This window comes from Mus caroli, unplaced genomic scaffold, assembly GCF_978045245.1.
Source record: "Mus caroli unplaced genomic scaffold, Mus_caroli_1 scaffold_5, whole genome shotgun sequence".
In the NCBI taxonomy this organism is placed as follows: Eukaryota; Metazoa; Chordata; class Mammalia; order Rodentia; family Muridae; genus Mus; species Mus caroli.
This window is the reverse complement of record NW_028227260.1, coordinates 135,089,056-135,115,310: the sequence shown is the minus strand read 5'-3', so window position 1 is coordinate 135,115,310 and position 26,255 is coordinate 135,089,056. Positions and strand designations below refer to the sequence as shown.

General features: G+C 39.7%; 1 pseudogene across 1 annotated transcript; it reads right to left on the bottom strand.

Annotated features, from left to right (window-relative positions):
* Positions 1-1,110: 1,110 nt before the first annotated feature.
* On the bottom strand, positions 1,111-21,468 carry LOC110288318 (testin pseudogene; annotated as a pseudogene). The gene is made up of 2 exons (XR_015047108.1): positions 21,367-21,468; positions 1,111-2,413 (listed from the first exon to the last, which is right to left on the bottom strand). The product of XR_015047108.1 is annotated as a testin pseudogene (transcript).
* Between the last annotated feature and the right edge of the window lie 4,787 nt (positions 21,469-26,255).

The following is a 26,255-nucleotide window of genomic DNA, read 5'->3' as shown; positions in this document are numbered from 1 at the left end:
ATGGTTGCCTTGTCTGGCTTCAGTGTTAAAGTATCTGAATTTCCTAGATGGCTTCAGATAGACTGGTTATGCTGAACATATAAAGGGGCTTATCTTACCTCAAGCAAGGTCTGAAGCTGAGATGTAACAAGGTGGAGTGGGACCCCTGATTTTTTAATTACAGCAGAGAGGAAGGACTTTACATTGTTAACAGCATAGTAACTGTCATTGAATAAGTTAAGGGGGGATTGGTACCAACAAGCAGCATCAGTATGGCCAAGAGTTAACCCAGGTGGAAGTATCTCAGCAAGGTAGAAACTTTGGTGCTTCCAGGGCACTCAAGACCTTGGTGACATAGCCATATTTAGCATATAGAATTATATATGCTAAAATATATAGTAATTTATATAAAATTATATACCCTAATTCATAGGAGGGCCAATATATTCTAAATATAGTCAAAGAGGCAGTAAATGCTGATGCACCCTGGATAAAGGGCTCAGATATAAGGTGCCTGTAATGGCAGTTAGCCATCACTGCCTAGGATAGAGTTTTGCTTATATGGGAGTGCACAAGCCAAGAAGACAGCAAGCTCAGAGATAGCAAACAAACGTCTCTATAAGGTAACACTGTAAATCATGTAACAGAATTGAGTCAAAGCATGGAAGACAGGTAACATTAGCAGAAGTTATAATTCCCTTTGTACAAAAACTATACATATTCTTTGGATTTTAAAAACCTAAATTAATTGGTTTCTTTTATGTTTTGAACAAAAAGAAAATCTAAGCAAAGTGCACATGTTGTCTCAGCCACATAGGTATGAAATATCCAATGCAACAGATGGAGGTCACTAGACTACAAAAGAAAAAAGCAGAGGTAAAGTAAATAGAGAGAGATGGAGTGAGAAAGTGACATCTGCTTCAATCAGGGGATGCAAAGGCTTAAACATTGGAATACCTATTAGGTGCAATGGTATCTGCCATATGAGCTGACATTATTTTCTTTAAATCATGCAATTAAAGCATTCATTTAAATTTAAGACACACAAAATTCTTAAAGTTAAAAAAAAGAAAAAATATTGGACACAATCTTCTGATTTGCAATGTAGTTTGTTTTTTCTTTTATTTCAAATTGAACTTTATCATGAAATGCAGGCCACTGTGGAGAGCTATGGCTCCATCCTGCTTGATACACTCCTCTTAGGACATCATATTCTTACACTCCACAGAACAGAAAACCATCCCTTCTACAGGAATGAACTTCTGCCTCATAAGACACTTGCTGCAGCAGGAGCATAAAAAGCACTCTGTAGACTCATGCCAGCTGAAGTTATTGTAGATCACTCTCTGTTCTTCTGGGTCGATGGCATTGTGGCATCCTTGACACACCACAGCATGGTTCTTCATGTAGCAGGGCTTGCACACAGACTTGTCACTGACAATAACATATATTTTTCCTGCTAAGATGTTGTTGCACTCAAAGCAGCAGAAGTGATTCAGATGCCAATTTTGGTTTTCTGCTTGGGTGTATTCATCACTGAATATCAGCTCATCACAGTCAGCACAGCGGGGCTTCTCACTTTCACAGTAATGTCTGCCACAGTATAGCTTCTCATTCTTCCAGAAATAAATCATGTGGACCAGGATTTCACCACAGGTGCTGCAGATAAAACAAGCTGGGTGCCAGAGTTTATCATAGCCAGCCCTTTCAGCAAAGATGGTTGCATCTCCTTCCTTCATGGATTGTTTGCAGCAGTAACAGGAATATTGGGTCTTCTTGAACTCCATAGACTTGTCATTAGAACACACTGCTTTTGGGGTGTTACTGTCTCCATCAGTGTTTTGCACCTTGTCACCTTGAGCATTCATCTCAGAGAGAAGCTTCACATCACCCACCCCCAGAGCCTCACTCTTATATTTCTTCACAAACTTCTCCATCTCCTTCACCTCTTTGGGAGACAATGCATGGCACTTAGAAGGATCCTGATCATGTTCAGGGAGCTGCTTCACCAGCTGCTTCTTCAGGTACTTTGCCCCCTCTGAACCTGACACTGGCTGCTTTTCCTTAGGCAGCATCTCCATGTACTTCCTGATCAATTCCTGGCTCTGGACAGGAGGAGCCCACTCAAAGGTAATAGTATCGATAGAGGGGTTCTTCTTGGCATCAGTTGGATTGCTCATTATAATAACATTGTGTTTGTCTGAGAAAGCTGCACCTAATTTCAGCTTGGCAATCAGGTTGATGTACTTGGTGTCTTCAAGTAGTCTTCCCACTTTCCGTTCCTCCTCATTTCTTAGAATTATGTCATGCTCTTCTTGCCCACATTTGCAGTTACAACATATTTTCTTCCAATAGTGTAGTTCAAACCCTGAACATTTTTCTTTGCATTTTAGACATGGGGCTCCAAGTCCTTGTTTGTGACCTAAATCCATCTCTTAAGAGGGGAAGGAAACAAAAGGAAATCTGTTATGAATTTCTAGCATGTTTAAAACTTCGATAGATCACACTTCTAATTCCACTTAATGCTCTTGTTGATGTAACTCTCAAATAAATCTCTTATTAGTTTCTAATTGTTTAGCCTATTATGACACCAAGTATATAAATGGAAGCTGCAAGTATGTATATAGCACACTTTATATTCTCATTGCTTTTATCATGAAAGGAAAAGAAGCAAAATACAACTTTATAGAAGACTACAAATATTGAAAGTCCCAAAGCTCATGAAAATATGACTTTAGTAGGAAATAGCCTTGAATGCATTGGCATGGGACACAGTAAACAGAATACCTATGCCACAGACACTAAGATTGACGATTAACAAATAGGACCTCACGAAGCTTAAAAGCTTCTGTAAGGCAAACGGCATTGTCAATAGAACAAAAATGGCAGCCTACAGAATGGGAAAAGATTTTCTTCAAGTCTACATTCAATAGAGGGCTAATATTCCAAAGATATGAGAACTCAAGAAATTAGAAACAATCTAATTAAAAATGGGGTATTGACATAAACAGAGAATTCTCATTAGAACAATCTCAGATGTCTGAGAAACAAAGAAATGTGCAACATCCTTAGTCATCAGGTAAACACAAATCAAGACTACTTTAAGTTTCCATCTTATATATGTCATACTGACTAAGGTCAATCAAACAAATGACAGTTTATGCTGGTAAGAATGTAGAGCAAGGAGAACACTCCACTATTGCTGATGGAATTGCAAAATCATAAAGCCTCTATGGAAATTCATATGGAGGCTCCTCATAACTCTGTAATTCTGTCTATCAAAATCCAGCTATATAACTCTTGCGTATATTTCCAAAGGAAGCCCTATCCTACCACAAGGACACTTGCTCAGTTTTGTTCATAGCAGCTTTACTAATCATGGGTAATAACTGGGATCAATCTAGACAGAAAATATGGTATATCTACACAATGGAGTATTCCTCAGCTTTTATTAAAATTGACACCATAAAATTGCATACAAATATATGGGACTATAAGAAAATAATTGGTAATGAGGCAACCTAGACCCAAAAATAATATATGTTCACTTATAAGTGGATATTAGTTGTTAAGTAAAGGATAATCACACTACAAATCAAAATCCCAGTGAAGTTGAATGAAGAGGAGAGGTCTATGGTGGACCCATGTACCTCTCTGAGAAGAGAAAATAGAATACATTTTATGGTGGACTATAACCAGTCATAGATGGGAACAGGAAGGATTAGGTTGGGGAGTGAATGTGGGAGAGAAAGAATTTGGGGAGAGACAGTGGCATAAATGGGTATTTAGGGAACTGTTTGAACATCTAGAGTAGTGGAATCTTTCTGAAACATATGATGGTAATGCTAGCTTAGACTCCAAATAATGGAGGATATGGATCCTGAACCAGGTATCTTCTCTAGGCTGCCAATGGTGGGATTGGTATACCAACCCACAAAATCTATGACTCACATAGTGTGCTGCCTTCAAATTATTTGGGGACAATGGTAGCATAGAAAGTGTGGGAGTGGTCACCCAATGACTAGTCTAAATTCAAGCCCAAGATACAAGAGTGAGCCCATGTCCAACACTGCCTAGATGGGCAAGATCAGGATGCATAATGTGTCAGAGAAAATATTCACCCTCCACACCAGCTGTACTCCATCTACTTCACAGGCCTTAGGGCACTTGCAATTTTACATGCCTTCTAAATAGTATCTGTATTTGCCTTTAGCAAGGACTCTTGAAATGTCACCATTGGCACAAGGGACCAAAAAACATTTAGTATCAGCTCAAGGGAAAGGGACAAAATCTCAATTAGAATAAGACAGTCTGGAATAGTCTACATCATAACAGGGCATTGTAGTACCATCAACATGACATACAGAGTCTCTACGACCATCTTCATATGCTCAAAGGAATTCAGGAATATTGCCATCTAACAAAGGGGCTGAGAAATATTGTCTGTCTCTGGGGGGGGGGGGTATGGAGACTGCCCATTGATGAAACTAGGACTCTGGATATCTTACCAAGTGAACAAGGACCCATGAAATGTTTCAGTTCTTTTCAGAAGGCCTCTAGACATTATCTATTCAAGATACTCTGAAACGTTTAGCATCTCCTAAAGAGGCTATGAGATCTTCTTCATCTACTCATGGGATTAAAAAAAAAAACAACAACATTGTTATCACTTGGGATGAATTGTAGTATCTCAGGATACTTCTCCATCTGTCCAAGGAAGTACAGCCCTTTTCCATTTCCCTTGGGGCTACAGATATTCACTATATGAAAGAGGATCTCTGGAATCTTCATTGTTAGTCTCAAGCCTCTAGAGTATTTGCAATCTACAAAACTTTGCATATCTGCTCAGGGAACTCAGGGCCCTTCAGCATATTCTCAACAACCTATACAACATGCATCATCTTCCCAAAATATTCTAGGTCCATCCAAGTATGCCCAGGGCATAGACTGTTATTTGTTTTCTGTCTCAGATTTAGATATGTCTTCCTGTGTGACAAGGACTACAGGAATGCTGCCACATGCCCCAAAGCATCTTGGACTTTCCTTACCAGCACAGCAAATTCAGTCCCTTTCACATCTTTGTGAAAATCTGTGGAAACTTGCCTGTATTAATAAGCATTTCTGGAAATGAACACATAGGAACAAGATCCTCTATTATACTCACATCTACTAGGGTGTCTGGATAATGTTACCTTTATTCAGAAGAGACTTTGGTACAGCCCATAACTTCACAGGAAACTGAAGAACATTTGACTTCTAACTCAGGGACTCTAAATTACAAGAAAATGACCAGTAGGATCTAGGAATTTTTCCATCTGTCCAAGTTCCTCTTGAAATTTCCTTGTTGCACAAGGAATTTTAGGATTTTTGTCAACTGAACAAGGGCTTCTGGTAACTTTCCTATCTCCTAAAAGCTCTCTGAAACTGTCTACATCCAAACAAATAACTGTATGAACTACACCATCTGCTCAAGTCTTTGAAATACCTAATTCCTCAGTAAGCTCTGAAATTTTCTCAGTCTGTTCAACTTACTGTATAACATTAATCATCCTCCCCAAGGACTACTGGATATTTTTTATCTAGGCATGATACTAAGGGATCTTTTTGGTCTTCACCAGGGTGTGCAAAACATTACCCAACTGCACTAGGTGCTCAAGTATTTCCTCTATCTACTCCAGCAGTTTTATCACTTGCCTTCTCAAGGGCCCAAGAAATGTTTCCAAATCTACAAAGGGAACATTGTCTGTGCAAAGGTCTTTGTCAACCACCCAACTTTATCAAGAACGTTCAGTATATAACACAGGGGTGTTAAGAAAAAAACCACCCAGAGTGCCTTGGGGAACTTTCCATGTGAATGGTGAGATGTTAAAACTTCTCAAATTCCTTCAGGAGTTAAAGAATCTTTAATATTAACACCTCTAGGTGAATATCTGGGTCTTTCTGCATCTCAACATCTCATTCTGATGAAAGGGCCGTTGGACATTGCCTATCAGAAAAAGGGACTCTGAAAGTGTCAAAATCTATACAAGGGAATTTAGGATCTTTCTCATATGCTCATGGCATTGGGGGGACGAGCTTTTCTTATCAGTAAAAGTCATACTTGGACAGTCCATGTGTCCATGTATGCGAAATGGACAGTAAGACATTTGCTATAAACACAAAAAATACCCAGATTCTCCCATGATTTTGACATCTGACCAAAGGTCTATCAGAATTTCCTTCCCTACAAGGAACTTGAGGATCTTAATCATCAGAAGGGGCTTTGGGATATTAACAACCTGCACAAGGATCTCTAAAATTGTCTGTATTGTAACAATGTACTGTAGAAATGGTTTCATCTGATCAAATGACTTTGAAACATCTGGCTTTTTGCCAAGCAGCTCTGAGATTTTATCCATCTGCCCAATGTACTATATGACCTTCACTACCTTTATCAAAAGATAATGGACCATTCCTATCTATGCAGGAAACTCAAGGGTCATTGAGGTTTATTGCAGGGTATGCAGAATATGCTGCAGCTACAGAAAGTGCCCAATGACATCCTTTTTATACTTCAGGAGATCCATGACTTCTGATATTCTTCCAAGTGCCTAAAGAACTTGCCAGATCTTATATTGAACACTGTCTGTTTAAAATTCTTTCTTATCTAAGCAAAGGACTTTAGAAGCGTCATCATATTCTACTGTATTTAAGGAACAATACAAATATACCTAGAGTACCTTGAGGCATTTTCAATCTCTGAGGAATATTGTGGAATGTTCTCAATCTCATCCTGGGACTACAAAAGTTCTGCCATCAACATCTCCAGAATATGGGAGACATTTTTCTTCTCCCCAACGTGGTGCAGCAACTTTCCCATCTGTCCAAGTTTACCTAGTACCTTTGCAATCTTCCCAAGAGGCCTCTGAAACATTCTATCTCAGCCCAGGCAGTGATGCATACACCAGAATCTGCTGAGGGGTCTCTGCTTCATACAGCACATTCCCCAGAAGTTTCAGAATCAGGAAAATTCTCCATCTGCCTGAGGGAATTCAGGCCATTCTCAATTTCCTGCAGGGCATTTGGGTATTTCTGTTTAACAGTTGACTCCATCATCTTCTCCCTCTGATCAATAAGTTCTGGGACCTTCCCTATCAGAAGAAGGAACCATAAAAATGCCTATATCTGAACAAGAGACTCTAGGATCTTCCCTATATGCTCAGAGCCATGGAGGGTTGCATTTCATTTCTAAACAAGCCGTGTTGTTACACACTATGTCTGATTAACAAACTGTAGGAAGTTTGCCTCCAATGCAGGACATCAAGATCTTCCCCAAATAATCAAATACTTTTAGCAATTTTCCCATATGACCAGGAGCCTCTGGGATTTTCCTTATCAACACAGGCACTCCAGGATCATGGTCATAATCCCAAGGAGATTTGGGACATTCTCAATCTGCCCACGAGTCTCTAAAACTGCCCAGCTCTGAACAAGAGACTGGAGAAACTGAATCATCTGGTCAGCAGACTTAAAAATATCAAACTTATTCCCAGGCAGCTATGAGATGTTTATCATTTGATCAACATGCTGTACAATGTTCAGTCTTCCCAAAGAGCTACTAGATCTTTCTTACCTAGTCAGAAATATCAAGAATCCTTTTAGTCTTCAACAGGAGATTGAGGACATTACACATCTGCACTAGGTGCTCAGTAGCATGCTCTACTAATGCTCATGCCTCCATTTAAGGGTTCTAGGACCTTCATAATACTCTAAAAAGCCCAAGGAACTTTCCTGAGTTGCAGAGAAAACTTTGCCTGTGCATACTTCTTCATCCTCCAACCAAACAGTTCAACAGCTTTCAGCATATTCCATATGGATTTGGGGCAACACAAGAATTCCCAGAGTATCATGGGGCATTTGGGATATGTGAAGGATGATGTGGAATCTTCTCAATATGCTTCATCCATAATGGAAGCTATACCAATATCACATTCTGAATCTGGAAGAAACTCATCCTTAATCCAAGGAGGTGAAGCAATTTTCCTATCTGGCCAAAGGTATCTAGCACCTTTGCCATCAGCACAAGGGTCTCTGAAATTTTCTATCAAAGCCCATTGGATGATGTATTAACCATAAACTTCTGAAGGTGTTCCTGGTCCTATGAGGCTGTTCTCCTCAGAAGGTATTTGTACTGGCTAGTTTTGTGTCAACTTGACACAGCTGGATTTATCACAGAGAAAGGAGGTTCAGTTGAAGAAATACCTCCATGAGATCCAACTCTAAGGCATTTTCTCAATTAGTGATCAAGGGGGAAAGGCCCCTTGGGGGTGGGAACATCTCTGGGCTGGTAGTCTTGGTGTTATAAGAGAGCAGGCTGAGCAAGCCAGGGGAAGCAAGCCAGTAAAGAACATACTTCCATGGCCTCTGCATCAGCTCCTGCTTTTTGACCTGCTTGAGTTCCAGTCCTGACTTTCTTTAGTGATGAACAGCAATTTGGAAATGTAAACTGAATAAACCCTTTCCTCCCTAACTTGTTTCTTGGGCATGATGTTTGTGCAGGAATAGAAACCCCGACTAAGACAGTATTCAAACACCTCATTCTGCTCAAGGAGATATGGGTACCTGCCTACCTACATAAGGGAACATATGTCTTCCCACATCTATACAAAGATCTCTAGGAGATTCTCCATCTCCCTAAGGGTTTTCTACTCCTTAACTACATGCACAAGGTAGAAGAACACAGTCCACTTCTACACAGTGCACAGTAGCATATTCACCATCTACCCCAGTGTTTCAAGGACATGTATATCTTGCTCAAAAACTGGCAGGAAATTTGAAATATGCCCATGGGTCTCTGAGAAGTTAAATAACTGCATCAGGCTCGGTAGACCCCTTGCCACCTCCTCATGGGGCTCCAGGATATTTAGCATCTGCAACAGGTGCCCCCAAAAACATAAACAGGTTCAACAGGATATGTGGTGTCCACTCATGCCATATTAGAAATTTCAGTATTTGCCAAGTTGCTCTCTTACTTTCTTCCTAAACCCTTTTTATTCCTCCCTTTCAATAGAAAGGATTTTTGATCTACCTACAATTACAAAAGATACATCAGGACCTTCTGCTTCCTACAAAGGAACACTTGAAACTCTGAAGTCTGTCCAAAGGGTCCAACAAAAAGATCCATGCTCTTCAGTCTTTTCAGCATCTATGCCTTCTTCCAAAATTCACATGGTATTTTCTTTATCTGGACAATGGACTCTAGGATCTGTATGATATAACCTGAGGCCATTTGCAATTCCATTGTCTGATCAAGTGAGGACTGGGCCTTTGTTTGCTTTTCTTTTTTTTTTTTTTCTTTTAAAAATATTTTTTATTCAGTATTTTCCTCATTTACATTTCCAATGCTATCCCAAAAGTACCCCATACCCTCCCCCCCCCATTCCCCTACCCACCTACTCCCACTTTTTGGCCCTGGCATTCCCCTGTACTGGGGCATATAAAGTTTGCATGACCAATGGGTCTCCCTTTCCAGTGATGGCCCTTTGTTTTCTTTCTAAGACTCTGGAGTATATTGCCTGCCTTTACTCGACAATCTGGAAGACTTCACCTATGCACATGACAAGATAGGGAATTCTAATGCTTCAACTGCAGATTTACATACTTTACCATCTACAACAGTGAGGCTCAGATCTTCTCCATATGTCTAAATTAATTTAGGAGTGTTTCAACCTGTCTCATTGCTTCTGAGACCTGCTCTGTCTGCCCAAAATGTTCTAGGAACATCTATATCTGCCCAAGATGTGAGAATATGCCCAGAGAGAACCACATGCCCAGGATAATATAGGACTCAGGACTTATTGCCTGGGATCTCAGAAACCTTCTCAATTTTCCAAAATTAAAAGTATTACTATCTGCCTAGGGGGATTTTCAAATCTTTTCTGTCTACCTCAGTGTCTGTAGCACAATTGCTATCTGCCTCAGGCACTCCATATATTTTTAGTTTTTCCCTCAAAGACACTGGAGAGCTTTCCCTACCCCCAAAATAATTTGGGACTCTCCACCTATTCACAAAATTTTCTAGTATCTTCACCCACACTGAAAATTTCCCAGAAATAGTCTCCAACATCCCACTATTCTCTGGGGCCTATGTTATCTGCATCAGGTTCTCTGGAATATTCCCTAGAACACCAAATTGGACAAAAAAATGACTTGATATGAAGAAGTGACTCTAGAATAGTCACCACCTCAGGAAAAGTACAAAGAAAATCTTCCTCTATGGTATTCCTCTATGCAATGACACATGGGACAGTCACCATCAACACAAGTGTAATTAGAACTTTCTCCATTCACTTTTGGGGCTCTAGAAACTTTTCACATCTTCCCAAGAAGAGCCAGGCCTTTCTTATAATCAAGTTGGGTCAATAATATAGTTCCCATCTGTCCCAAAAGTTGTAAGTTGCCACCCATCTCTCTATCCAAGCTATACTTAAAATTTTGCCATCTTCAAAAGTTACTCTACAAATATTATCAACTGCCCAGTGAACTCTTGAAAATTTGTCAGTGTGTGAGGTTGTCTACAACTTCAGCCTCATTCTCCCGGGTATCTGGGAGATCATTTCCAGTGAACCCCAGAGACTTCAGAAATTTTGCTTTCTCCCCAAGAAATATTCAGAATATTCATCATGGACTCTAGGAACATTTCCATTTTTCTCAGGAACTCTGGATATTTCAGTATCTGCCAATGATGTGCATCCTTGTGATTCTGACTCCAAGATTCCAGGATCATCAACATCTTGCCAGATAGCTCTCCAATCTTCTTCTTTTTTCAAATTCATTGAGACACATTTAATACTTTCTAGGGTCTTGGACTAATTATCATCAGGCCAGTTGTTTCCAAAATTGTCTATATCTGACCAAGTGTCTCTACGATCTTCCCCACCTCAGAGAGGACATGTAGGAAATTCATTATCTACACAAGGGATCATAGGAATTTCCATATCAACACAAGAATATCTAGGATATCCAAAACATGATCCAGAAATATCCATATCTTCTTGATTGTATGTAGAAGCCTAAGAGGCTTTTCCATAGACATCATCTGCTTCAGAAAACCTTGAAAATTTTTTATTTTCAGAAGTAATTATAGGAACATGAGGTACTATCCAAGGTGCTCTAGAAACACTGTCATCTGAGAAGGGACTTGACAATCTTTACCATGTGCTGTGTATATTCTACGAATTCAGGCTCTTATGAAGGGGGATCTATAATTCCTTACCAATTTACCCTAGAGACATCAGAAACATTGTCCAAGGTGTTTACAAAACTTCTGAATCTGTTGCAAGTACTCTAGAAATTTTGGCATGTGTCACAGAGATACTCAGGATTTTAACATTTGACCAAGTTGCTGTGGGCCCTTCCACATCTGAACAATGATACTGGAACAACTAACATTATTCCAGGAGACTCTGAAATATTTTATATCTGTCCAATAGTCTGTGAAATTTGCATCATCTAAAGTAAGTCCATTAAAATCATCCCTCACACATAAAGTGTTTCTGAATTTTCTTCAGATGAAAAGGTGATGACTACTTTCACAGATTCAGGAAATTCATTAAGAAATAAGAGATTAATTTAAATAGATTTAAATATATATGAATCTCTTTATTGTCCCCAAAAGAACCTGCCCATATAATCAGAAGAATCTCTTGGACATTCTCTATTTGGTCAAAGTCTCAAGACACTCCCCTTTTATCCTAAGAGACCCCAGATCTTGTTTGTAAAAGGAGGCTTTAGGGTATTCACCATCTGATTCAGAATTTCCAGGACTTTCTGCATCTGCCCAGGTGCCACAAGGAACAATGCTATGGACCCAAAGCAATCTAGAACTATCATCTGTCTCTCAAGAAATTACAGAACTTTCATCACCCGCACAAGAATGTCTTGGATTTCTATGTCCTTCACCAGTTAGTCTAGAGGTAGGAGAAACTACCACATGCTAAGAATCTGTTTCAGGGACTCTAGAATCTTTGATACCTGTGCCAGGGTCTCTGCAAGTTTTGAACCCTAATGAAAGTATTCTGGGTCTTTCAGGACCTAAACATGGGGATTCGGGAACACCACCATCTCTCCAGGAAACTGGAACTTTCTTAACCAGCCCAAGCGTTGCTAGAATCTATGCCATCTACTTAAGAGACTATGAGAGCTTCCTTTTCACCAATTTCTGGGAATCTCCATTTGTTCACATGACAAATTTATTCCTATCCATTCTCATGAACAATGTCCAAGACATTCCCCCTTATCCCAAGAAGAGCCCTAGACTTTTCAATTCTTCAAAAGGATAGTGAGACATGTCCCATTTCCTGAAGGGGATATCAGATATTCTCTTTCAGAATTTCTTGGCTTAGAAGTTGTCCCTTCTGCCCAAAGTAAGCTCATATCTTCCATGTATGCAAAAAAAAAAAAAGAACTCAAATCTTATTCTCTTGCTCCAAGGAGCATCTCACCCCCAAATCATCAAAATTGGGCTTCTGGTCTAGTAAATAAGTTCTCAGATAATTCCGTATCTCCACCATGTGGCACCAGATGTTCTAAATTGAAGAAAACAAAATCAAGACATGCCTTTTCAGACCAAGAAGGTGTCAATACTCTGCCATAAGAAGATGATTTCACAAAACTTTGCCATTATTACAAAAGGTAGTGGGGAGAGATTCCAAATCTGACAAAAGTAGTACATTGCTTAAATCAGAGACCAAGAGAAGCCATAAAACACCATCTGCCAAAGGAGACAACCGATCCTCATGATCTCATAAGGAGGGGCACATATTTCTCCCATGCCCCAAGATGTCACTACATGGTCCAAGTCTAATAAAATCAAATAAGAAAAGACTATTCTGACCAATCAGACACTCAAGATTCCCATTCAGAACATGGAGGTTACAAAGGCTCCTCTTTTTAAAAAAGAGAACAGAGAAATTCTTCATCTTTCAAAAATAAGATCACAATGCTACTCCCCAAGAGGACATAGCATCTTCCATCTCTGTAAAAGAGAACAGAGGAGGTATTTCCTTTCATGAAGTGAGACTCAGGCATTCCACCTCTTCTCATGGGAAGCCCAGATAAAAGACGTCTATCAGGAGGAAACTGAGGAGTGCACTGAAACCGAGAAGCCATCAAAACTTCTGCTAACAAGAAGGCATTGAGACATCTCAGATGGAAACAGTACCCATCGGAGTATCAAACCTTCATCATCAGGCTAAGAGGATGTCTGCATCCATGTTTGTACTGAGGAGCACTTAAAATACCCTCTTTCTGTCCAAGAGGAAGAAACCCCTTCCTTTAATGCTACAGGGGGCCAGGGCTTTGCTTCCTATCACCTGTGAAGTCTAATGTGTTCCAATTCACAAAGAGTGTATCAAGTCCTTCCCTGTTGATTAAGGAAAATTAAGAAATATGATATACCACCTAGGAGACCTGAGATCTTCCCTCTTTAACCAAGGGAGAGTCACAGACTTCCAATAGGAATAAAGGTCAGCTATTGTAACCCTACTGTCATAGGAAGCCACAAATATTCAAATTAAATCCCATAAAGTCTCCAAAGGACCCCACCGCCAAAGGGGATGTTTGCTTCTACCCTCATCCCTAAAGGAGTTATCAGACATTCTCAGTCTGACCAATGGACCTCATACTATGCTAGTCTCACCATAAGGACATGAGATTTTTCCCCCTTGTTTCATACTACCTCAGAATATTTCAGGAAAATAAAACAGAGGTCCTCTTAAATATCTATCTTACAAACTTGGCTTCAGAGATGCTCCTTGTGAAAAAGGATAGTCCAGAAAAATTCCCTCATCAAGCCTCTTACTTAAAATTTCTTCTCAGTGAGGCACAAGAGCTTCCCAGCCTGCCAAATGGAACTGATAAAGCAGCCTATCTCAGTAGAGGACCCTGGGTCATATATTTTCTTACCATGGTATCTTCAGTTCTTCTTTATATGCAAGCCAATGACATGTCTCCCATCTAGTGCCCCATATGAACAATGGGAGTTTAGAACATTTTCTTTTCATCAATCATCTGTCAATGATATGACTTCCATTCCTAGTTGCCTCAGATGCACATCTGAGACATCAGATAGGCCCTTCTGACTAAAAGCATGGCTGGTATTCCCTTTTTCTTTAAGAAGAGCTCACAATTTATAGCTAGATGGACATGCTGTACAATATCTTCCATGGAGGAGAATGTGTTCATCTTCTGACTAGTGTGGACCTAGAACTACTACATCTGACCTAATGGATAACAAATCATCTTCTTCTATCTAAGGTGTACAGAGTTCTTATTATTCTTATCTACTAATCTCACAATCTCTGTCCAAAGAACAGGAACCTAGCACCTGAGTCCCTATGGAGTAAGAGTAGCCATAAAATCTGTAAACCCAGGAAATATGCCTTAAATTGGTCAGTAGAAATTAAGAAGCCATGTCCTTCATGTTCAGTAGGAGGCAGCTGATTTATCAGGAGTCCTAGCTGTGAACCTCCTCCTGGCATATTGGAGTTTGATTACTCTGCTGGATGGCTGGCATGATACAGATGTTCTAGGTTCCCATGAAGAAGAGATAAGGAAAGACTCAGGCCTAGTGTGTTCCTCATATTGACTCTTGATCTTTCTCTGTTATGCATGAGATGCTTTGACCTTTCTGCTTTCTCCAACATAATATTAATTAGTCTTTATGACTATAAGGAAGGGTTCTTATTAATTTATGCTTGTGGATAACTTTATAAAAGGATTCTCTAAATTGTGTTTCTGACAATCTGGCCTCATATTTATTCCTTCAGAACCAGGAAGACTCTTACTTTCCCAATACCTGAAATTGAGCTCAAACCATTCTCAACTGCTCAACTGATCCTCCCCCAGGCATACTCTGTCTAAAGTATGAAGCCAAATGCATTCTAGTCATTCTCCACTTGGTTTCAGACCTACTGCTTCAGATCAATGAATTTTCAAAACTACTGTATGGAACAAGGGGGCTTCTGATCTGTCTATTCAGAAACAGGAATCCTCAGATCTCCTTTAGTAGCCTAACTGGCTGCAATATTATCTGTCTAGAAGCAGTGTGCTTCAAAAATTTCTCCAAGAACTGAAGAGGGTTTCATTTCAGATGTACCCCCTCAAAATCAAATATATCATATACTCCCTAGGTTTCAATGAAGCATAGGCACACCACTCCTTTGAGCACCAGGAAACCTCAGACATTCACTAATTGCCCAAATGGACTTCACACTTACCACTTCAGAACACACATACCCTCAGTGTCTGAAAGATCCTGAGATATATGATTGATAAGCAAAGTAATTCAGGCCTCCTCTGGATCCAAAGAAGGCCACAAATTCAGTCCTTTAAAAATCAATGTGCAATAGAATTTCTGAAGTCTCAGTGGGGGTGCAGACATATCTTTCTAGAACCAGAACAGTTGCTGCCTTCAGCTAATACCTCCATCAAGTCTTACTTATGTCTCCATAAAAATAAACTAACCCACAACTGCAAGGGGCCTGACAACCTGATTGAATATATTCTGAAGAGATCCATAGAATTGTTTTTTCTAACCACAGTAGCCTATTATTTAATGGTATGCAAAAGAGAGTGTGTTACTCTAATGTAATGACTTTGAATAAAAATAATTTAGTTTATTATGTTTGCTGGAGAAGTAAGAATCATGCCTTTCTGATGAAGCAAGATGTAGAAGTGACCCTGTGTCCCAAGTTTGTATCTCTAAAACTCATGCTCTGCTAATGCATACTCAAGATTGAAACCCTGTGACCTGGAACACATAGGGGATTCTCTATCTCTTCATGGCTGACTCAGATCTTCCACCCCACTGTGAAACACAAGAGCTTATCCCTCAGACTGTATTGATTAGAAATACATTTTAATAACCCCTTCAGAATGAAAGGAAGAGAGAGAGAGAAATAGGGACAGAGGGAGGGAGATAGGAAAGGGAAGACAGAAGAAAGAAAGAAAGAAAGAAAGAAAGAAAGAAAGAAAGAAAGAAAGAAAGAAAGAAAGAAAGGAAGGAAGGAAGGAAGGAAGGAAGGAAGGAAGGAAGGAAGGAAGGAAGGAAGGAAGGAAGGAAGAGGGGAGAGAGTGAGAAAAAGAAAGAAAATAATGAATGAAGAAACAAAGGAAGGATGGAGTAAGAATGAGAAGAGAACTCTGGATTCAAATTCATGGTCAATTAAAATGCCTCAGCCTGGACCCAAGATCCAAGGCCATCTACCTTTAAGATTCTCACAGGAATATCCATGTGGCTACCTATACATTTTAGTAGGGAACAGATCCAAGGACTTCGACCAACCTTTCAGAAGAAATCAGATTACTGTTAAGTCCCAGTGGAGTATTCAAACTTAAAACTTGTATAGAGTTCTATGATGAAATAGAGGTGTGAATTGCCTGGACCATCCTCCTTTACAGAAAGTAAACAGAAATATTCTCCTTAAGTCCAACAGGGTCTAGGATATTTCTCCTTTCCAAAACTTTGGTAGTTTTCCTCCTCTTATTACTGAGGCCTAAAGAGTTACCTATTTGATTCAATTGGCTCTCAGAACAACCTGTTCTGTGTATGGACCCATGGAATATTTCACCTTTGACCAAAGAGTATTGCTCCCTTTGCTTAGGGTTCACAGAAATCAAGAAGATCAAGAAAAATCCTGGAAGATCACTTTTCTTGAGTAAAGTCCCCGGACATACTGTGATATCATCAATCCCAGTTCTGGTGGTTGTTTGAACATATGATTATTTTGAGGAAATCACTCTGGAGAAACCCACTCTATCAGTTCAAATATCCTGCAATTGACAACTGGTCTCTTGCAGATTCAGCTAAAGATATGGGTCCACCAGACAGTGAACAATAATTTGAAGATGAAGCAATTTTAGGATCTTGTGAGCTATGGTAGTCAGTATAATTTTTGCTCTGAGTATCATGGGATTTTTCACACTCTGATTATCTCTCCTGTACCTCACACATCAGAATCTCCTCCTTTTCCTAGAGTACTCACTCTTTCCATGTTTGATTAGGGAGGCATCAGAATTTCCCATTGAAGCCCAGGGAGATGCATATTATTCCAGTTTGTCCAAAGGTGGTTAGACATTCATTTAATATGGTGAGACCCACAAAACTTCCTGTTATTGTAGAGTGCACCTCAAACAATTATTGTAAATAAAGTCACTGATATTTTTTATTCTAATGTAAACTGTAGGTCAAAAGAATGAAGAACTCCTGACATAAATACTCTGACAAGGAAGATGGATAAATTCTCATTTCTTTGAACAAAGCAGCTTTAGACATACACTTTCATTTCAAGGGTGTTTCAGAAAAAATCTGATTAAGGAGGCTGCAGACCAAGCTACTGACATGAAAACTCATTCAGCTTTAAAATATTTTTCTCAAGGGAATTTTAAATCCATGTACTCTGCAAACAGTTTCACAAGGAATCAATTTCTAACTACATCGTCCTCAGGTCTACTACTCTAATATGTTTTAATAGTTCCCTTATGTCCTGAGAGGCCAGGCATGCTCAGATGACCAAAGTGATTGCAGACCACTCTAGCCTGATGTCCTGGGACATGACAGTAGAAATCTGAGCGATGATCTAACAATGTCAAACATTGGGACTGTCACCAGAAATGGAGAAGTCCCATCTTCATTGCCCATATCCATGTGCTTCTGCTGAAATGCTTATGGAAATCACAAGGCCATGGATTACCAAATAACCTATATGAAAAATAAAATACTCTAAATATTGGAATGCACATTTTAGCATCCCAAAACACCTGTGTGTTCTGGTCTTAGAGGAAATTTGTACCTGATAAGATATTTCCTGCACCATCTTCCAATTACCAATGTAACTTTTTGTCAAAGGGATCATTTCTACTCTTCCCTACACTGCCAACACATTCTGCCTCTCAAAGCCGATCCCACTATTTATGTACGTATTGTCAAATAAGTCTATCACCTAACTGATCAAATATTGATCCACAGGCAATTCCCTCCAAAAACCAAGGACCTTTAAATAAGTTCACAGATGTTCTTTATCTCCACAATGTGGTACCAGATGGTCTAAATAAAAGAAAACAAAGTCAAGATGTGCCTTTTCAGATGAAGCAGGCACCAATATTCTGCCATAAAAAGATGAGTCTCAAAACATTGCCATTCTTACAAAAGAGGGGTGGGGAGAATTTACAAATCTGACAAAAGTGGTACATGGCTTAATTAAGAGAACAAGAGACGCCTTATTACTTCTTCTTCTGCCAATGGAGACCACTGATCCTTAGGATCTCATAAGGAGGAGCACAGATTTCTCCCATACCCCTAAGATATTAATAGATGGTCCAAATCTATGACAATCAAGTCAAGCAGACACTCAAGGTTTCCATTCAGAACATGGGGGTTACAAAGGATCCTCTTTCTTAAAAAGAGAACAGAGAACATTTTCATCTTTCAAAAAAAAAATCAAAAGCATCTTCCATTTCTACAAAAGAGGACAGTGGAATGATTTCCTCACATGAAGAGAGGCTCAGGCATTCCACCTTTCCTCAAGGGAAGCCCAGAGGCACGACTTGTATCAGGGGGAGACTGAGGAATGCCCCTGAAATCAAGGAGCCATCAAACATTTTCTGCAAGTGAGACAGCATTGAGACATCTTTAGATGGAATCAGTAGCAAATGGAGTATCAAACTTTCATCAGCAAGGTTAAAAGTATGTCTGCCTCCCTGTTTGTAGTGAGGAGCACTTAAAACATGTTCTTTCTATCCAGGAGTAAGAAAAGCCTTCCTTTAGTGCTACAGGGGCCCAAGGCTCTGCTCCTGAACACCAGGGAAATCAAATGTGTCCAATTTCAATAGGGGGTATTAAGTCCTTCCCTGATAGCTAGGGAAAATTGAGACATATCATATCCCAAATAGGAGAACTGAGTTCTTCCCTCTTTTCCAAAGGGAGAGAAACAGCACATTGTATCTCTTCTGTCATATGATGCCACAAATATTCACAATAATTCCCATGCAGTATCCATAGGACCCCACTGCCAAAGCGGTCTGTCTATCTATTGTCTTCCCTAAAGGAGATATCAGACATTCCCAGTCTGAACAAAGTGGCCTCAGGCTCTGCTAGTCTCACCATAAGGATATTAGAATTGCCGCCCCCCCCCCCCCCATTTCACACAACCTCAGAATGTGTTAGGCTTAAAGAGAGGTCGTCTTAAATATCACATCTAACAAACTGGTCTTCAGAGATGTTCCTTTTGAGAAAAGAGAGTCCAGGTATTTTTCCTCTAATCAAGGCTCTTAATTACCCTTTCTTCCGATGGAGGTGCAAGATCTTCACAGCCTGCCAAATGGAACCAATGAAGCAGGCTATTTCTGTAGAGGAGCCTGGGCCATAAACTCTCTTACCTTGGTATCTTCAGTTCTTCTTATCTTCAAGAAACCCTCACATTTTCCAACTTGTGCCCATACGAAAAAGGAAGTCAAGACTTTTTTCTTCTAATCAATCTTCTGTCAAGGATATGACTTGCATTCCTTGTTGCTTCAAATGCACATCTGAGGTATCATATAGGCCCCTCTGAATTAAAGCATGGCAGGTATTCCCTTCCTCATGAAGAAGATATCACAATTTATTGCTAGGAGGACATGCTATACAATATTCCCCGTGGAGGAGAATATATGTTCCTCTGATTAGTGTGGAACTAGACCTACTTCTTCTGACCTAATGTGTATTATCTTCTTCTATTTAAGGTGCACTGAGTTCTACTTATTCTGATCCACTAAACTCAGAAAACCTTTTCAACAAACAGGATCATGGCACCTGAATTCCTAGAGCCTAAGAGTAGTCAGAAAAGCCCTAAACCCAGGAAATCTGCCTTAAATTGGTCAACAGAAATAAAGAAACCATGTCCTTCATATTTAGTAGGCACCTGATTTATCAGGTAACCTAGCTATGAACTTCCTCCTACCATGTTAGAGATTTATTACTCTGTTGGTTCTCCTGCATGATATAGATCATCTACGTTCTGAGGAAGATGGGATAAGGAAATGTTGACACCTTTTGTATTCATCTTATTGACTCTTGATCTTCCCCTACTATGTTTGAGATGCTTTGATATTTCTGCATCCTCCAACATAACATTGGACTGTCTGCCTATAAGGAATTGTTATTAAAATTTTATGGTTGTTAATTCCTCAAAAATTATCATTTTATCTAATGATTATATATATTATAACTATGACAATCTTTTCTCAGATTTATTCCTTCAGGACAGGGAAGATTCTTACTTTAGCAATACCTGAAGTAGAGTTCAAATCATTCTCAAGGGCCCAAGGTTTCCTCCCTCAGGCATACCTTGTCAAAAGCAGGAAGCCAAATGCATTCTAGTCATTATCGAATTAAGTTCAGTCCTACTGCTTCAGAACCATGTATTTTCCAATCTACTGAATGGAACAAGGGCCTTCTGAGGTTTCTATTCAGAACTAGGAATCTTCAGATCTTCCTTTTTCATTAGATATTTTCTTTAGCTACATTTCAACTGTTAGCTACTTTCCTCATATCCCCTCTTAAAACGTCCCTATTCCATCCCCCATCCTCCTGCTCAAACCCACCCACTGTAGCTTCCCTCTCAAGGCATTCACCTACATTGGGGCCTCGAGCCTTCACAGGACCAATGGCCTCTCCTCTTATTGATGTCCCACAAAGCAATACTCCTCTACATATGCTGTTGGAGCCATGAGTCTCTCCATGTGTACTCTGTGGTTGTTAGCTTAGTCCCTGAGAGATCTAGGGGTACTGGTTGGTGTATATTGTTTTTCCTTCTATGGGGCTGCAAAGCCCTTTATCTTCCTGTGTGTTTTCTCTAGCTCCTCTTTTGGGGACCCTGTGCTCTGTCCAATGGATGGCTCTGAATATCCACTTATCTATCTGTGAGGCATTGGAGGAGCTTCTCAGGAGACACCAATATCAGACCCTTGTTAGCAAAAACTTGTTGGCATCAACAATAGAGTCTGGGTGTGGTAACTAAACATGGGATGGATCTTCACGTGGGACAGTCACTGGATGGCCTTTCCTTCAGTTTCTGCTCTACATTTTGCCTCATTATCTCCTTCCTAGGGCATTATGATGCCCCTTCTGAGAAGGACCTAAGTATCCAGACCTTTCTTAATGGCCTAACTGGCCTCCCTCTTATCTTTCTAGAAACAATGTACCTTATGAATTTCCCCAAGAACTAAAGAGGTTTTCATTTCAGATATACCTGCTCAACATCTAAGATGTCAGATACTCACCAGTGTTCAATGAATCATAGGCACACCATTTCATTGAGAAACAGGAAACCTCAGATATTCACAAATTGCCCAAATGGACTTCACACTTACCACATCAGAAGAAGGGTGTCACACACACCCTCAATGACTGAAAGGATCCTGAGATATATGATTGATAAGCAAAGGAATTAAGACCTCCTGAAGGAGCCAGGAGGCCACAAATACAGTACTTTCAGAATCAATGTGCAATAGAATTTCTGAAGTCACAATGTGCACACAGACCTATCCTTCTAGAACCAGAGTAATTGCTGCTGCCTCCAGCTAATAACTCCATCAAGTCTTTCATATTCCCCTCTTAGAAGTAAATTAACCCACAATTGCAAGGGGTATGACACCCTGATTGAATACACTCTGAAGAGATCCTTAGATACATTTTCTCTAACCATAGTAGCCTCTGATTTAATGGAAAGCCAAAGGCATGGGGATTCTCTAACATACTGGTTTTGAATAAAAATACCTTAGTCTTATATCTGCAAGAGGACTATCAGATGTGCCTTTCTGATGAAGCAAGCTGTAGAAGTGACCCTGTGTCCTCTGAGTGTACCTGTAAAACTCATGCTCTGCTGAAGCATGCTTGAGAATGAATCACTGTGACCAAGAACACATTAGATATTCTCTTTCTATTCATGGCTGACTAAGATCTACCATCCAACTAAGAAACACAAGAGCTTATTACTGAGATTGTATTAGTTAGAAATATACTTTAATATTCATTCCCAGAAATAAACAAAAAAAGAAACAAAGAAAGAAACAAAGAACCAAAGAAACAACAAAGAAAGAAGAACACAAAGAAAGAAAAAGAAAAAAGAGAGAAAGAAAGAAAGAACGAAAGAAAGAAAGAAAGAAAGAAAGAAAGAAAGAAAGAAAGAGAGAAAGAAAGGGAAGGAGGGAGAGAGAGGGGAAGGGAGAAAGAAAGGGAGGGAGGGAGAGAGAGGGGAAGGGAGAGAATGAGGTAGAACAGAAGGAAGAAATGAATGAATAATGCAAGGATATAAGGGAGGAATGGAGAACAGGGAATTTTTGACTCAAATTCATGGTCAGTTAAAACCTTCATCCTGGATCAAGGCCATGTATCTTAATGATTCTCACAGGAAAGCAACTTGTCCCCCAATGTTACCTCCTTCCAGCCTAGCAAGGCTGGCTGTGACCAGCCACTTGAGCAGAGCCACCTGCTGAGCTGCTCTTTTTGAAGTGCCACTACCTGCCTGAGGCCCAACCTGCCAGAGACTTAACCAGTTCTCTTCCAAGAATCTTCCAGAGTTAACACCAAACTGCGATCTTTGCAAGTTCCCACTAAAAGGCTGACCTATCTACTTCAAAGGAACTTTGCTTGGCCAGGAACTTTGCTTGGCTTCCCCTTTTCTTTATAAAGCATGTTTGCTGACATTAAAATTGAACCTTGAGCAGAAAGCTTGTCTTGGTTCCTTCCTTATCTCACGCAGCCCAGCCCTTCTTCTCTTCCAGGTTTCCAAAATGCCTTTCCAGGCTAGAACCCAAACCTGTGATCTGCTGGCCAGACACAACACCCAAGTACCATATTTGTGTGGTTCTCTACAAATTTTAGTAGGGGACAGATCCAAGGACTTTGACCAACCTGTCAGAAAAATTTTCAGATTGCTTTTAAATCCCAGTGGAATACTCAAAAGTAAAAATTTTATAGAGTTCTATGAAGAAGTAGAGGTGTGGAGTGCCTGGACCATACTCCTCTACAGAAAGTAAACAGAGATACTCTCCTGTCCAACCAGGTCTAGGATCTATCACCTTTCCAAAACTTTGGTAGTTTAGCTCCTCTTGTTACTGAGGCCTTAAGACTTATCTATTTGATCCAAATGGCTCTCACAACACCCTTTCTGGGCATGGACCCATGGGATATTTCACCTTTGACCAAAGAGTATTGTTCCCTTTAGTTATGGTTCACAGAAATCAAGAAGATCAAGAAAAATCCTGGAAGATCACTTTTCTTGAGTAAAGTTCCCTGACATATTGTGATATCATTAATCCCAGTTCTGGTTGTTTGAAGATGATTATTTGGAGGAAAATCCTCTGGAGAAACCCACTCTATCAGTTCACATATCCTGCAATTGACAACTGGTCTCTTGCAGATTCAGCTAAAGATATGGGTCCACCAGACAGTGAACAATAATTTGAAGATGAAGCAATTTTAGGATCTTGTGAGCTATGGTAGTCAGTATAATTTTTGCTCTAAATATTATGGGATTTTTCACACTCTGATTATCTCTCCTGACCCTCACACATCAGAATCTCCTCCTTTTCCTAGAGTACTCACTCTTTCCATGTTTGATTAAGGAGGCATCAGAATTTCCCACTGAAGCCCAGTGAGATGCAGATTATTCCAGTTTGTACAAAGGATGCTTCGACATTCATTTAATGTGAGATGGCATACAAAACTTTCTGATATTTTAGAGTGAGCCTCAGGCAATTATTTTAAATAAATGGTCATTGTTTTTTGTTTTTGTTTTTGTTTTTTTTTTTTTTGTATTCTAAGGTAAAGTGTATGTTCAAAAGCAATGCAATGAAGAACTCCTTTACATACATACTCTGCAAATGAATATGTCTGCATTCCTTTTTCTTTGAACAAAGGAACTTTAGACACATACTTTCATTTGAAGGAGGCTTCATGCCAATTCTTCTGATAAAGAACACTGCAGACTAAGCCACTACCATGAAAACTCATTCAGATTTTAATATTTTTCTCAAGGAAACTTTAAATCCACAAACCCTAAAAATAGTTCCACTGAGATTCCATTTATATTCATAAACTCCTCAGTTATAACTCTCTAATATGTTTTAATATTTCTCTTATGATCTACCAGACCAGGCATACCCAAACGACCAAAAGGATTGCAGACCACTCTATTCTGATGTCCTGGGACCTGACAACAAATATCTGATCCATAATCTAATTCCTTCAACATTTAGGACTCTCAACAGAAATGGAGAATTCTCATCTTTATTGCCCATACACATCTACTTCTGCTGAAATTCTTATGGAAAACACAGAGTCATGGATTACCAACCAACCTGTAAGAAAAAATACTCTGATTCCTGGCATTCACACCTCAGAGTCCTGGAATACATGGGTATTCTGGACAGTGAGGACATTTGTACCGGATACAATATTCTTTGCACCATTTTCCAATTCCCAAGGTAATATTTTTGTCATAGGGTTTATTCCTATTCTTCCATATGCACCTAATATATTATCTTTCTCAAAATGGAGCTCAGCATCTTTCCACTTATGGTCAAAGTACTCTAACACCCAACAGATCAAGAATAGATCCACAATAAATTCCCTCTATAAACAAAGGACTACAGTACTCTATGGATTGAGATACACTAGTCCAAGTTTATCAATCAGAGAATAGGACCTGTGCCATCAGCCTTCATGCAAGTCAATAGAAATGGAATGACTTCCACAAGTCTGCTCAGATTCAGACAGCTAAACACAACTAGGGGAACTAACCTAGTTATCAAAAGTTATCCAGGCCTTTGGAAGATGGAATAAGTTGCTGCCTTATCTTTCCCAGAATGACCACAAACTGAGAAGATACAAAACTTTTAATAGACTTCTGATCTTCCATCTACAGCTGCAAGCTGAGGTTGCCCACACATGCTGTGCATGGGTCCTGCCAGGAGAGACCTGTTCTCCCAGGAGTGTTTTCACTCCCAGGCTCAAAGGTGTGATAGTGGAAGCTGGGGAGTAAAGAGCACATGGGGTTCAAAAACAGTGGAGCAGCTGGGACAGGATCCTTCCAGTCAGCATCTGCACCCAGAACTTGGGTTATTCAAGAGCCTTCTGTACACAAGTACTGCTAGGCCAGAGTTTGTCTCCAAAAAGTGCTGACACAGGCTGACAGTCCCACAGGAGGAACAAGCTCCAGCCAAAGACAGCAAGAACTTCAAACACCAGAGATAACCATATGGTGAAAGGCAATTGCAAGAGTCTTACTAAAAGAAACCACGACTACTAGGCATAATCAGAACCTAGTTCTCCCACCAGCATAAGTCCTGGATTCTCCACCACACTGGAAAAGCAGTCTCATGATGCTATTAGAGGACTTTAAGAAGGACATAAATACCTCCCTTAAAGAAATACAGGAAAACAGGTAGAGGCCCTTAAAGATGAAAAACAAAAATCCCTTAAAGAAATACAGGAAAAGACCACTAAACAGGAGAAGGAATTGAACAAAACCATCCAGGATCTAAAAATGGAAGAGGAAACAACAAAAGAAGTAGAAAACTCCAACAGCTCTGGAGATATAAAACCTAAGAAAGGAATCAGGAATCATAGATGCAAGCATCACCAACAGAATATAAGAAAGAGAATAGAGAACTTCAGGTGCAGAAAATACCATATAAAACATTGACACAACAAAAAAGAAAATGCAAAATACAAGAAGATCCTATCTCAAAACATCCAGGAAGTCCAGGATGCAATGAAAAGACCAAACCTAAGAATAGTTGGTATAGAAGAGAGTGAAGATTCCCAAATTAAAGGGCCAGTAAATATCTTCAACAAAATTAAAGAAGAAAACTTCCCTAACCTAAAGAAAGAGCTTACACAACACCAAATAGATTGAATCAGAAAATATATGCTTCCTGTCACATAATAATCAAAGCAGGAAAAGCACAAAACAAAGAAACAATATTAAAGCAGTACGGGATAATGGTCAAGTCACATATAAAGGCAGACCTATTAGAATTACACCAGACTTCTCACAAAAACTATTAAAGCCAGAAGCTCCTGGGTTGACATCATACAGACACTAAGAGAACACAAATGCCAGCCCAGGCTACTATACCAAGCAAAAATCTCAATTACCATAGATGTAATAACCAAGATATTCCATGATAAAAACAAATTTACACAATATCGCTCCACCAATCCAGGACTTCCAGGGACATTAAATGGAAAACTC